At 36.0% G+C, this 14,701-nt stretch overlaps 1 protein-coding gene across 2 annotated transcripts in view; it reads left to right on the top strand.

The window, feature by feature from the left end:
- Gulp1 (GULP PTB domain containing engulfment adaptor 1) overlaps window positions 1-14,701 on the top strand; it is a 235,411-nt gene that overhangs the window by 20,080 nt on the left and 200,630 nt on the right. The window lies entirely within an intron of this gene.

Raw genomic sequence — 14,701 nt, forward strand, 5'->3', positions numbered from 1 at the left:
TGCATTCACACATTGCCCTGGATGCTCACCCCAGTTGTCCTCCTTTCTCTCTAGTCTTCCCTCTAAAATCGCCTTCTCAAGATGGCCAACTATACCACCTCTAGCCTGCCTAACTTTTCTCAGTAGTGTTAGCCTATATTTCCTTAGTCATCTTATCACAGCATTTAATTTTTTCTTGCTTGCATGTCTTGTACACATGAATGCAAGAAGCACAATAATTTGATGTGTGGTTGTTTATTTCTAAGGAATCAAGACAACAGTGTCTGGCATGATAGACATTACGACATTTGATGAGTAAATTAAAAATCTAGGAATTCAATCTACTTTCTTTGAAGTATGCTTTTTCTCAATAATTATGCTAATGTAGTCTCTTGGGAGACAGATGCCAGTAAAGGACTTGGTCATGGAGTAACCCACTAACACATAGTTGCTTAAACAGTTTGTTATTCAGTGTCAATTTTTATTTCAAGCAAGTTAATGGAAGATAAGCCACAGCACAATTTCCTGGCCATGCAGAAAGGAATTCACTACTGTACTGTTTCAACTTATTCCATAGCAACGAATGACAGAGTTTTCACTGCTTGTTTTCTTGATTATTTGAAATTGTATGTACAGACCTAAGCTTGAGCTAAGATTGAAATAGAAGAAATTCTCTCCTAATCGAAAAATATGTTTTAAATGCTTTATTACTATTTTCTAATTTTATATAATAATGGTTTCACTATGATGTTTTGTACATATACATAAAATATTTTCATCATAAGTCTTCCCATGGCTCTCTTCTAACTCGTTGTCTGTTGTATTGATCTCTTTCCCTCCTATTTACTCTTTTACTTTCATGTCCATCCTCCCTCCCTTCCTCTCTTCCTCCCTTTCTTCTTTTCTTGTTACTTAGTGAATTTTGTTAGAGTCGCTTACATAGGCATGGGTGAGAGACTGCTTACAGGGGCATGGCAACCATACTAAATGTCTCCAGCACTGAATAAAATATCTGCCTTCAGTCATTGAAGGGTAGCAGCCTATAGATTCTCAGAAAATAATTGAACAACCACTAACTGCCTATAAATCCTCAGGGAGAACAGGGGAGACAATGAAGTTTCAAAATTAGCCCTGGAGGTAAAATACTTTTAACATACAACATAGCCTGGTCTGAGGGCCTTTTTAAAGCAAAACTTATTATTACTTTGTTTGCATGTTTTTGTTAGAATGATGACATAAACTTACTTTTATAAGTTTTAATTATTTATGTAAAGTTTATTTTCCCATATTAAGTTTCCACCTGTCAAATATTTATATACTGAAATGCCACTTGTTAATGAAGTACAAGAAATGAAGATTAAATGTTTTATTTATTTATTGTGTCATTTTAATGTATAATTCCCCTTGAAAGGTTGTAGAGGACACTGATTTTATTTACCATATGTAATAATATAATATGAATATATGATTTAAATTCACAATATGATTTTAAAGGTATATATTTATAACATATTTTGAAATGAATTAGTAAGTATAAATTAATTCATACTTGTGCTAATTATTATACTGTTTGCTATCTAATACTAATATGTTTAGTGTAGATATGTAATAAGTTTGCTAGTATGTTTATTTTATTTTTTTTGTCTCATGGCATACACTCAGTGCATGGATAGCAAAATGCTATATCAGGATTAGCACTATAATTCTGTAAGGGGATTGATTTTATGATCACCATCTTTTCATTTCTATCTTTAAATGGTTTAGTTTTACACATTGGCAAGATAATTCTTAGAATGTGCCAAAATTTCTCTTGGCTGTTTATTGTACATTGCCTTAATGGATCAGTGAGGAACTGTATGAAATCTCTTCGGTTTTAGTTAGATGAAATAACTGATTTTCTCCTACTTTACATTTGTCCCATAGAATTATATGTTAATAAATGAGGAAAATCAATCAAAGTGCAATTGTACTGGCTCAGAGTTAAAAAAAAAGAGCACAGTAGAGACATTTAGTATTTAACTGTTTACTGACTATTGCTGTGTCACAATAAGTCACAGTGACTCCCCAAAGTTGTAAACATGTAGAGAAACTGCTTCAAAGGTTGTGGAATTTTTTTCTTTTTAATACAGGAAATTGTCGACATTCCTAAAAATGCCCTAAATACTCTGAAGACATCAGTTAATTTTCAGAAATGGAAAGAAAGTACCAATTTGTACTGAGGAGGTGGCTCAGTGGGTAAGAACCCTTGCTCTGCAAGCGCGAGAAAATTAGTTCAAGCCTACAAACAACACTTATGTAAGTGCCAAGCATGGTGCGTATGCCTATACCCCACACATTGGAAGGAAGACAGGTAGGTTCCTGTACCTGATTGCCCAGCCAGCTTACCGGTAATGGAGAGATTCCTGTCCAGTTAAAGACACTAGTCTTAAGGCAGTAAGAGAAAAACGCCCAATATCCTGTTCCCACCTTTACATGAATGCTTATGGGTTGGTAGTCCTGAACACTCACTTGTATGCACCACACACACAACACATTCAGGTAAAAACAAAAAATAGTGAGAATTAAATTCCAAGCTTTTGTTATTGCAATGTACAGAATGTATTCATTTGCTCTTATTTTGTTAATTCTGTGTATGGAAATGAATGGCATGGCATGGGTGATATATAAAATACAACACAATATTATTATACAGTAGGCAGACCAGAGAAAACACTTGATAGGTAAAAGCATTTGCTGCATGGCCTGCTGACTACAGTTTGATCCCTGGAACCCACAGAAAGGTGAAAGAAAGAACAGCCTGTTGTTATACGGGCTCCATGGCATGCGCGCACACACACTGCCCTCACCCCAACTCATGCAATCAAAGGAACATAAACTGTTTTTAAGAATCTGTGGTCAAACACCAATGTTTTTTTAACTAGAAAGATTTTGGGGGTGGGTCAGGGGAAGGTGGTGGTGTTGTTGGAGAATGACTAAAGGTCTTACTGTGATGTTCAAATAATTTATATTGTACATAAAACGGATACTTCTTTTTTGATCATTTTTTAATTTTAAAACAATCTTTTCTCACTTTATGTACCAGTCCCAGTTCCCACTCCCTCTCCTCCTCCTGTTCCCCACACCTTCCCCCCACCCACCTCCATTCTTCAGAGAGAGTGAGGCTTCGGATGCAGAGTCAACAAAGTCTGGCACATCACTTTGAGGCAGGACCAAGGCTCTCCCCACTATATCTAGGCTGAGCAAGGATCTCTCCAAAAGAAATGGGCTCCAAAAAAGCTAGTTCAAGAACTAGGGATAAATCCTGGTCCCACTGTCAGTTGGCCTCACAGACTGCCCAAGGCACACAACTGTCACCCACATTCAGAGGGCCTAGTTTGGTCCTATGCAGGTTCCTAGCTGCCAGTCTGGAGTCAGTGAGCTTCTAGTAGCTCAGGTCAGCTATTTCTGTGGGTATCCCCAAAATGATCTTGTCCTCTTTGCTTATATTATCATTTCTCTCTCTCTTCGACTGAACTCTGGGAGCTCAGGCTAGTGCTTAGCTGTGAATCTCTGCATCTGCTTCTATCAGTTACTGGATGAAGATTTTATGATAATTAAGGTACACATCAATCTGATTTCAGGGGAAGGCCAGTTCAGGCACCCTCTTCACTAACGCTTAGGGTCTTAGCTGGGGTCATCTTAAAACACGATATTCCTATTACATGTTAATAGGTTAAAGTAAAATTTTTGCATTTTGTAAAAACTCAGTCTTTGCACAAAAACACCTAAGTTATGCATGAAAATGCATCAATGTCATATAAATGACTAAGACAGAAGAAAAGAGAACAAAATATAAGTGTTTCCTTGGACCCTTCCTATGCTCATGCCTCTTAGAAGTAAAAACTGCTATTAGTTCAATGTTTCATTTTAGTTAAAAATTCTATTCATTTCCAAAAGTGCACTTGGTTAAAAATACTTTTGTAATTGGGGTCACAATGTGCATGCTTTTTTGCTGGGTTGGAGGAGATCGACATTCTTTGTAATTAAAGAGATTTGCTTATATGGCCCAAAGGTCACATTTTATTATTTCCTCAAATCCAGACAAGTAGAAACCACCACTGCCTACTGTGTCCTCATGAAGTTACTCTCTCATTTCTGCATAGCCCTTGTGAGGACCAGGACCTCAAGAGTATCAGATACTTCTGTAAAGTCAGGCTGTGTTTTAAGCAAGAAATATTGCTTTAAAAAATAGGAATCATTTTTCCATGGTAGGTATTTACAGACTTTGTCTATATCCTTTTGTGTTTGTGACAATGACTACAGAGATAACCTGTATTCACTTCTCATATCAACCATGGAGTAAATATTAGGCACTTACAGTTCTTTTACTAATGTTGACTTTTCTTTTCACTCTCAACCTTTTGTGCCTTTCCTGTTTTCTGTCTTTAGTACTCTCACTTTTGCATCAGGTTTGTTGGTGGTAGGTGTACTATAGGGTGCCTGAGACACAGCAGTTGTATCACTTTGTTGCCCAGGGAGACATTCTGTGCATTGTTGGACATTTAGTAATATCCCTGGGCTCTGCATTCTACGTGCTAGGAGAAATTGCCCAGTTGCCACAATGAATGATTCCTGAAATTTCATCAACATCTCCAGATAATTGCCAGTGTTCTGGCGGGAGCGTAACATGGGGCAGATACTCAGAGAATTGGAATTAAGTAGCATTTCCTAACCCACAATCATTTTCTGACAAACTTTTCCTGCTGTAGGTTATAATATACTCTAAGGTATGATTAAGGTAGTCTTAAATACAACAGTACTAAGCCTGAACTCCATTTATACATAGTTGGCACAGACTTAGGAAACAAAATGCTTCTATTAAAAAAAAAAGTACTATCTAACTCTTTAAAATGTCCTCATTTACACATAAAAATATGAGTAACTGAAAATCTGAAATCTTTATGTCTTACTATAAGTTCATGCAGAATTATATTTCTTTGTACTTTATTAAATACATGTTAAGCTAAAGCTAATATGCATGTGATTTCCTTTTTTTTTTTTAAAGGGAAATTCAAGGATAGATGATGCATTGCAGTCTAAACGTGTTTTTCTTAGCATTTGTTCTTTAACAATAAAATATATGCAATTTAAGTGGAATAACAAAGAAGAGTTGTAATACTTCACCTAAGAGTGTGGAACCTCAGTGAGAGTTCTGTATTACAGGACAATTTCAGATAGATGTCATTTGTTTTGAGAATTCACATCTGACTGTTGTACTGAAGAAATGGACTAGAACAACAGCTTTCCTGACAAGGAAGCTGAGCCTACTTTACAGAGTGTTTCCTGTATTTTACACTTAATATCCTTGTTTCCGCCCTTAGTATATATTCACGCTTAATGAATTTCCTGTTGATTTTAAAATAAATTTCTATTATGGACTATTTTTAAAAGAGTTGTCTATTTTGAGCTGTCCATAGCACAGAGTTAAATCACTTCCCTTCCAGAAACAATGCTTGACTTTGAACTGAAAATCTGACCATTAAATTTAAACGTTTTGTTCACTTAAATGTATTATATTTTTCTTCTTGTTTTCAATACAGTAGTTTATAAATTGGTAATGACCAAGTCTGCTTCTGTAATTTCCTCTTTTTTTGAATGATTGGAAGCCATTTTTAAAAGACTTGAAAATGACCAATATTTTCAAAATAGAAAAATGAAGTGTTTTGTTTTCAGAGGAACCCAAGCCATGTTCTATAAACCAGGAACATAATTAATGCTTATACTGATTCTAAGTAAAGTAATAAGTTATTTTACTTAATAACTTACTTTTAAAGTTATTTTTCCCATAAACTGGAGAGCAAGTAAAATTTGTGAAAATTAATATCCTGACAGTGATATCAATGTCAATAATGCCAGTGGATATGGAAAGCTAAGCGTGTGCAGTGTAATGATAAAAATGGTTCTTTTGTACTTATCTGCTGTACCACCAGTAATATATGAGCATTGCTTGTATAAACTTTAATATTATTATTTAAATAAACCATTTTAAAACTTAGATATGTTTCAATTGGAAATCTACCATGATCTCTTTTCCCTTTTACAGCCTTAGAAATAAATAACACTGTAAAAAAAGGCACAGTAGTTAAGCTACTGGATGAAGGAATACATTTGTGTGCAATGAAGCTTCTCCCCTTGTTTTTTACCAAGGTTTTGCTTTTAAATAGGAATTTTCAGGAACACGATAACATTATCTGAGTCATTGTTTTTTAAATATTATTCACAGCAATCTCTACTGAATATTAACTACCCTGGAGAGGAGATTGCTGTCAGTTCTGCAGGGTTGGGAATGGAACAAAAAAGCAACCTCTTCTTTATTTGTTTATTTATTGTTGTTGCTGAGTTCTTAGTTCATAAACATTAGTACCAGTTCAGTTGAAGGAGATTGCTGAAGGTAATCCCAGCCTTCTTAACTCTAGATCTCTTCAGGAATGCCTTTAGAAGCTGTTCAAGCATGTGGCTTATGATAATCCATGTTTATAGTTAGCTATTCTTTTACCAGGTATTTCTAAGCTGTGTCTCAGTTTTTTGCAAAGGTGAAGTTCTGTGCAGTTTTAGTTGTTTCATGGAGGTTTCTCTTGGAAACTAAAGTTTTCTTTGTCTCTCTTACTTGGATGTTAGTAGTAAAGGTCACATTCATTTAGCATTGTAGACTTTGTGGCCGAGAGGAGCATCAGCTTGCCATTTCCATTCCCACTCCTTTGCTGACCCCAGCTTTGGTCTTCAGTACATCTTGCCTGTTTGCTTTAAACTCTTTACTTTCCTCTCAGATTCTGCTGTTCTTTCACTCCCATTCATTCCACTCTGATTTGTTTCATCTTGAACAAAAGCCTTCAGGACCCCGCCTTTTGTCAAAACATCTTTATCTCTATTCTATTCCCTTTACCTTTTGCCATGTTCTTGTATTTATTATTTCAATGCCCCACACAAACTTACCATCATGTGAGCTTACGGGAATTTACCTTGCTTTGTAGTTCTCACTTGCCTTTTATTAAATTTTCCAAAAAAAAAAAAAAAAAAGAAAAGAAAAAGAAAAAAGAAAAAGAAAAAAAGAATATAATGCACTTGCCTGTGAATTGTTACACTCTCTTCCAGGTTCAGCAATCATTTTGTTTCTCCTGTTAAGCATCTTAGGTTCTCCTTGAATTCTTTGCAAATGGGCACACATCCTTCTTCCAAAAAATGCCACTGTATTTTTTGTGATTTTGTTTATTTCATTTTACTTTTATGGCTAGATTTCAACCTTAACATAAAAGTCTTAGATTCAGGTTATAGAGTCAGGTGTATCTGGTTTCTGATCCTTTCCTTATTTGTAACTGCCTTAGGTGGGACTATCATATGGTAAGAATTCTTTTATACTCAGATACTCTGTTCCTTGAATGTAAAGTTGTATGTTGCCAATAACTAAGAGTTTGAAGGGTAAATAAGGCTTATTTATGGAGGAAAGCTATTTTAATATTTAGTTAAACAATATCCTGAAGAATCTCAATGTTTTTGCCACCCACAGAGAAATAAATTCCTTATCCAAAAAAAAAAAAAAAAAAAAAAAAAAAAAGTCTTACTACAGACACACTGAAGGAGTTTGTGTGTGGGAGTGAAATGTGAAATGCACCATTAGAGAAGTAAGTAGCTGAAGATGACTTCGTCATGTGCATGTGTGTTTACACACTTGAAAAGACAGTGTTCTCTTTGTTTTCAAGTTTTATATGAGCTCACTCATTGTAGTTATTTAGAGCCAGCTGGGGTCATTTCTGAATCCTACTGCCAATTTCTAGTTTTGAATGGAGAAATTGTTATGACATAGTAGTAGATTATAGGACATTTCAGTTTCTCAGTTTTCATGTTTTTATGATCTTCTACACATAGCATTACTAAACAGAAAAAAGCCTAGAATATGTGCAAATAGAATATGCACAATGGTTTACTAATTTAAATAATGGAGCCATATTATTAGGCTCCTGAAAAGAATAATTTGCTCTCATGCTGTTCTTGTTTCTGTGACGGAAGATGTAGCATGCACAATATAATTTTTTTTATTAGTGCTAGCTGTATTTATCTTAAACTCAGACTAAAAGTTTAGTGGCTTCAGCTTGGACTAAAAGAACACCAAGAAAAATCCTAATATCAGAGGAATGTCCCGGTCTGGACCTTCATGCTGTTCATATAAGGGTGTCTGTAGTTACTCTGCACAGTTTTGCATTTACTCACAGCTGAGTGAGTAAATGACTGAATTTCAATGCTATTAATTAAATTTGTGGAAGAGCTCCTCATACCTCTAAATCATTTTCATGGGAACATTCTGTAACTTATCTCTGTAACAATAATTGCTCACTGTGTGCATAAAGTGTCAGCAAACTTTTCAATGCTCTGTTTTCAAGAAAAATAGCATTCCAAGGTCATTTGAAATGGCTACAATAATTTTTGTCCCTTGGCAGATGCCTCTAAGACACTGAACAGAGTGAATATAGAGTCTCTGATTGATTACTTTAGCCACTTAAAATGTGATTTCATTTGAGGTGTAGATTCATTTTTATTCTACTGAACTCAATAGCAAGTGTGCATGTAACATATAACAAAAATGGATGCTTTAATTAATATGTATTTTGCAAAGCCTCAGTATAAATACTTAAATCTCATTTATATGTCATTATATCTTTTTAATTATACTGTTAATGTATTATAATAATATATCTTTGCTTTTTTCTTTCTGATCTCATGTGCCAATTCCACTGTCTCCAAAGGTGCAGGCATAACAGATAAATTTTGGAAGCAGCCTTCCATTCAGTTATATCTCCACTGTTGGAATCTTCCTATAATTTTTCCATTGTTCTTTGCTGCCATCACATTCTCTACTGACAGTCCATCTCTAGCTCTGTGGAATCAGAGGCCTTTGACCAAATTTTCAAATCCCCAAGTAAGAGAAGATTACTCCTTTTGTCTGCTGCTTCTATATATTCACAGAATCATTAGAGCTCTCAGCAGCAATCCTGGCACTTTGGACGTTTAGTTTTAATTAATTTTAAGACAACAGACAATTGTAGTAAACGTGGGCAAAGACTTTTGTTCCTTTTGTTGTATTATAAAAACAGAAGGGAAATCAAAGTCATAGGACCTCAATAGCAACTGCAGGGAAGACACCTTAGCATTAGAGGAGCTTTTATTTTTAATATATATTCTGGGAGACTAAGAGAGTCAAAGTACCTGCCACTCACTGGTAGTGCTGCTTATGTATCAGCGATTTAATTGCATAGGCACGGGGGTCAAGAAGGCAGAGGTGTTTTGGTCATCATCCTGGGCTGATGGTGTGGGAGAGGCCAAATAATGATAGACAGCTAATGAAGAATATTTAGCATTATGCCTTATGACCTCTAAGTAAACTCTGTGAGTGGCCTGAAGTAAAGACTCTTGACATATTTTAAAGCTGAGGACATTGACATTTAGGGAGCATAAATGACATGCCACAATCACAACATTGACGACTAATAGAAATGGAAAGGTAAAGTAATTGCTTCTCTAGGGACGATCCCTGAAAGTCTGAGGTCTGTAGTTCATATTCTGGCTCAATGAATCCTTAGCTTCCCTCCATCTCTTTTTCGAACAACCAAACCAAAGCATTCTGTCTAGAGAGAGCTGGCCGATGCATTAAAAGTATGAGCCGAGAGAAGGACAGAGTTCAATGATGCACCCATTTGTTTTCATCCTGTCCATTCCTAATTCAAAACATGATACATTTTAAAATTAATTAAACTTCCTTGAAGATCTAGTGCAAGATCAAACTTGGAGCCGGTTCACATTGTCTGCTGTCTCATGTTAGACAATCTTGATGATGAGTGGACTACATGACCTCTACCTGCTTCTCTATTGAATTGTATCAGAGTGTGGGGCGTTCCAAGCCAGCTGTCACAGGATAGCTTAGTCACTATTGCTTTCCTTCAGGTAGCAAAACCATATAGGCAATAACTAGTAATAAATATATAATTTACCACCAGGGCCCATTTTTTAATGTATATATATGCACATATATATATATATATATATATATATATATATATATATATATATTAAGCTTTCTTGAGATATCCATGGGATTTCTAATGATTTTATAAATAGCAAGGAAGGGTTTAATTAGCAGAGAGCAGCGATGAAGCACACTGGATATAACAATGAGAAAATACACTTAGTACCCTGTATGGTATTTTAAAATCATCACCAACAGTGGAGCAATCTGCTGTTCTTTTGGTGACCTCTGCTAAGTGTGTCAGGCTGACTACAAACCTGTGGGGCCCAGTGTACCTGTTTAGTGACTGTTTCCTAGTAGATGGGAAATGGGAAGAAAACTGTAATTGGAGGCTTTAGAAACCATGATCTGTGTGGAAACCACATGTGAAAATATACTCCCTATATGGATGTTCATGATGCCAATGACAGTGACTAGGAGGGAAAACAATACTTTGTTAAATGAGGAACACTCTTCCTTTCACTAATAGTCTTCTACATTGGGTCTTCCTGAAAGGATGCAATTAAGATGTTCAATTGATGAGCATAGTGGTGTGAGACATTAAAAGCCTGACCTAGGTGGTTGTTGATCCTTTTGAAAAATTCTGTCACTGAAGATAACAAAGAACTAATTTGTAATACAGAGACAGTGTGTCATCATGCTGGCAGGAAACCACTACCTCCTTTCCTTGTTCCTTCCTCCTCCTTTACATTTTTTTTTTAACTGGAGGCCACAGCAGCTGTGTGACTTTCCTGGAGAGACTAAATGCTACAACTATAGGCTGGGAAGATGGCTTAGTCATTAAGAGTACTTCTTCCTCTTGCAGAGGACTATTTTCTTCAGTCTCCAGCACCCACATGGTGGCTCACAGCCATCAATGCTCTTATTTACAGAGCATTTGATGCCCTCTTCAGAACACCATGGACAAGACGCACACAACTAGCACAGACTTACGTGCAAGAAAAACACTCATGCACACAAAATAAATAAATAAATCTAAAATAAACATTAAAAGAAATCATAGATAGGGAGGGGACTGGCAGACCTACAATTCTATTCAACTACATGAACCAATGAATTTATTGGAATTGTTTGCCGGAACCAAGATTTCCCCTAGGCAACTAGTAAGCAGCTCTCCCACAGGTGAGCCTCCCTGTAGTATGAATGACACATGAGAAGCTGGGGTCCCACATGCAAGACACAGGAAGCTACATCATTGAAGAGGCCCTGGTAAACAACAGACAACCAAACTGTCCATAGATCGCTCCTTAGTTGTTTGTTTGTTTTGTTTACCTCTTATATAAATTCAGGGACAAGAGGGGCATGATGTTGGTCTCATGGAGATTTGTAATTGGCAAGAACTCTGGAGGACTTGAGCTCCTTGGCACTTCTAACCCTAACTAATCCTTTCTACAAAGACATGTCTTTGGCTTGATCTATAAGGGTCTTTGCAGGTGATCACTGATAATGAAATTTAAAATGATAGTGATCATGTCAGATGCAGAAGAAATTGTTATATAATAGTAAGCAGGGGTAAGCCTCTTGTCTTTGCCTGTGTAGAGGGTAGGAGGCAGAGAGTGTCAAATATGTTCTAACCAGGGGTAACCAAACTTCCAGACATATTTCTGGCCATGGCAATTAGACATCTTAGGTGCCATCTAATTACTCGTTATATTGCAGATGGATGGATACCTGTGATTATAATGGGTTTATTAAAAAGAGAATAGAAATAATTTTGGTATTGCTACTGTGTATAATAATAAACCTCATGTTCCACCTACCCAACTGAAATTATTTTAGTTTGATATTTTTGGGTATCTTCATCACAGATTCATATGTATTCATCAGAAACATATTGTCTCTGAAGACAGTTGTCTTCAATTAAACAATATTTCTCATTCACTATAACTAAAACTTTGAATTCTCTTAATTTAATGGTAAAATTTTCTTGCATTTCATTTTATTTTATCGTTAATTAAAAAATAAATTACAACCTCAACCAATGTTTCCTCCCTGCTCTCTTTCCAGTTCCTGTATGGGGTTTGATGTGTGATTTAAGCTTTAGTGATGTTTCATTTACAAATGTGGGTGTCCTTGTATTTGGGGTATAGATGTTTTTTGGTGGATTTTTCTGTTAATGGGTATGAAATGTCCTTCTTCATCTCTTTTTTTAATTTTGATTTGCAGTGTATTTTGTCAGATATTAGGATAGCTATACCAGCTTGCTTGTTAGGTCCATTTGATTTGAAAATTGTTTTCCAGACCTTTACTCTTAGGTAATATCTATCTTTGATGTTGAGCTATGTTTCCCATATGCAGCAGTACAGTCGATTCTGTTTTCATGTACAATTTGTTAGGCCTGTGTCTGGGCTGGCATTCATGATCTCTTAGAGTCTATAAGACATCTGTCCAGGACCTTTGAGAAGTCGTGTGCAATTCTTATAGGTTTGCCTTTATATGTTACTTGACCTTTTCACTTTGAAACACTCAATAGTCTGTCTTCATCCTGTGTGTTTAGTGTTTTGATTATTATGTGACTTGCATCTTTATTTTCTGATCCAATCTATTTTGTGTTCTGTAAGCTTCTTGTATCTTTATGGGCATGTCCTTCTTTAGGTTAGGGAAATTTTCCTCTATGTTGTTGTTAAATATATTTTGTGGGTTTTTGAGCTGGGACTCTTCTCTTTCTTCTGTTTCTGTTATCTTCATTTTAGTCTTTTCATGGTGTCCCAGATTTTTTGGATGTTTTGTGTTAGCAGTTGTTTTAGATTTTCCTGGTAAGCTTTCTCATTGTTTCTGGAAATTTATGTTAATAATTTAAGCAAGTCAGTTTATTTAGTCTTTTGTTATTTTAGTATATACTAATAGATCATTTTGACAAATTTATTTTTCTGTTATCAGTGATTATTTACTTATAAAGTTTTTTAATTTGTATTTTACATCCAAACATCCATAGACACACACACACACACACACACACACACACACACACACACACACACTATATCATATAAGCATAGCATAAATATTTCAAAGATAGGCAGAGTAAATAGCCAAACACTAACTCTTTGCTCATCTTTGAGATATTTTCACTATGCTGGCAGGTCAGCTTATGCAGTGACTACAGATAACTCTCTATAGAGAAGTGTCTAGTGCCATAGAACCACTAGGGAACCTCAAACTTTCCAAATGGACACTTTATGGTGTAGATAAGTTTCAAGTTTGAAATTTACGCTCTGAGTTTAGCTCATTAGTTACATTCGCCACAAGTCCTTGGTTTCTTGCCTGTCTAGACCAACGTTTTGTTTCCCACTTCTTTCATTGTTGTTCTTGTGTGTATTGTTCCAGATGTCAGAATAAGACAACACCCATAAGATCTGTGTCCTCCGTACACCCCCCAGGACGATTTGCTGCTTCCTTTGTTGTTTGCTAGTATACTGGAGTGGAGTGGGCTTTCACACATACTGACTGACTTCACTGTGGAGTGCTCTGCTCAGGGGCTTTGCTGAGATTTTTTTAGTTCATTACTTAAGTTTGTGGAACCCACAAGGCAGTGTTCTAGCTGAGCTTGAGATATGCCTGTGACTTTCTGCACCTTTGCTGTATGTGTCCAGTGCATTGCTAATATTGTAGCAATTGTAAAATATGAATGAGCCTTAAGAATCTAGTCATGTGTTTATGAAAAGAGTGTTTTATTATTTCATATATCCACTACTAAAGACTTCTTTTTAATTTTCATGAAAATCCTGAAAAATAAGTGAAATTACCTTTGCTTTTCAGCTGAAAAACATGATATGTAAATGACTGCCTTTTGAGTTAGTGAGATAATTAAGACATCTGATCGACAAGGCTTGCTGACCTGGTGTGTAGTAACCTTCAATAAATGGAAGTTTTGTTACTTTTTTTGTACTGTTATTTTTTGTACGGATGATAGAGCCTCAACCAAGCTTCAGTATAGCTGTAGTGCTGTTTTCTGAGTGCAAAGTCTTGTGAGATTTTTTACATACTTTTAGGGAATCAAGTGGGGTAAATAGTAGTTTTATTTCTTCTCTTTCTGTAATAGAGTTCTTAATTATTGCCATGAAGCCAGATGTAGATGACCTTCTGGAATATAACCCCTTTCCTACTGCTGGCTCCTACTTGCAAAGCCAGCCTTTGGCTATTAGAGCTGCTGCTGTGCTTCAGTCAGGATGATGACTGAATAGGCTGTAGCCATTGTGTGACTCAGTCCAGTTTTCCTGTCCTGGCTGCTGACTCAGCAAACCAGCAGGCTGCTTATGTACAGCTTTGTTCTGTAGTGGAGAGGCTTATCTGGAAAGGCCGAGAAAACCAAACAAGATGCCAATAGAAATGGGTTGCAGGCTCTAATTTCTGTGTAGTGTCTAGTGTCAGGTTAAAGAACCTCATGGCCAGAGAGCTAGCTATTGTATTTTAGGGCTGTTTAGCAATAGGGTGGTGTCATATTCCAGATAAAACCCAAGTTTACATTTTGTGCTGAGACTGTTTTTTTTTTTTTTTTTTTTTTTTTTATCAGAGGGTGCTGTGTTTTGCAAGTACTCACATGAGAACAAGATGCCTAGTGAACACAATGAAACTGATGAATTCTCCAGGGACCCACAGAGAGATGCCATTCCTGTGTCAATAAAGCACTCTTTGTTCCACAGACATTTCCCTCATTTTGTACAGGAA

The sequence above is a fragment of the Phodopus roborovskii genome, unplaced genomic scaffold (assembly GCF_943737965.1).
Source record: "Phodopus roborovskii unplaced genomic scaffold, PHOROB, whole genome shotgun sequence".
Classification (NCBI taxonomy): Eukaryota; Metazoa; Chordata; class Mammalia; order Rodentia; family Cricetidae; genus Phodopus; species Phodopus roborovskii.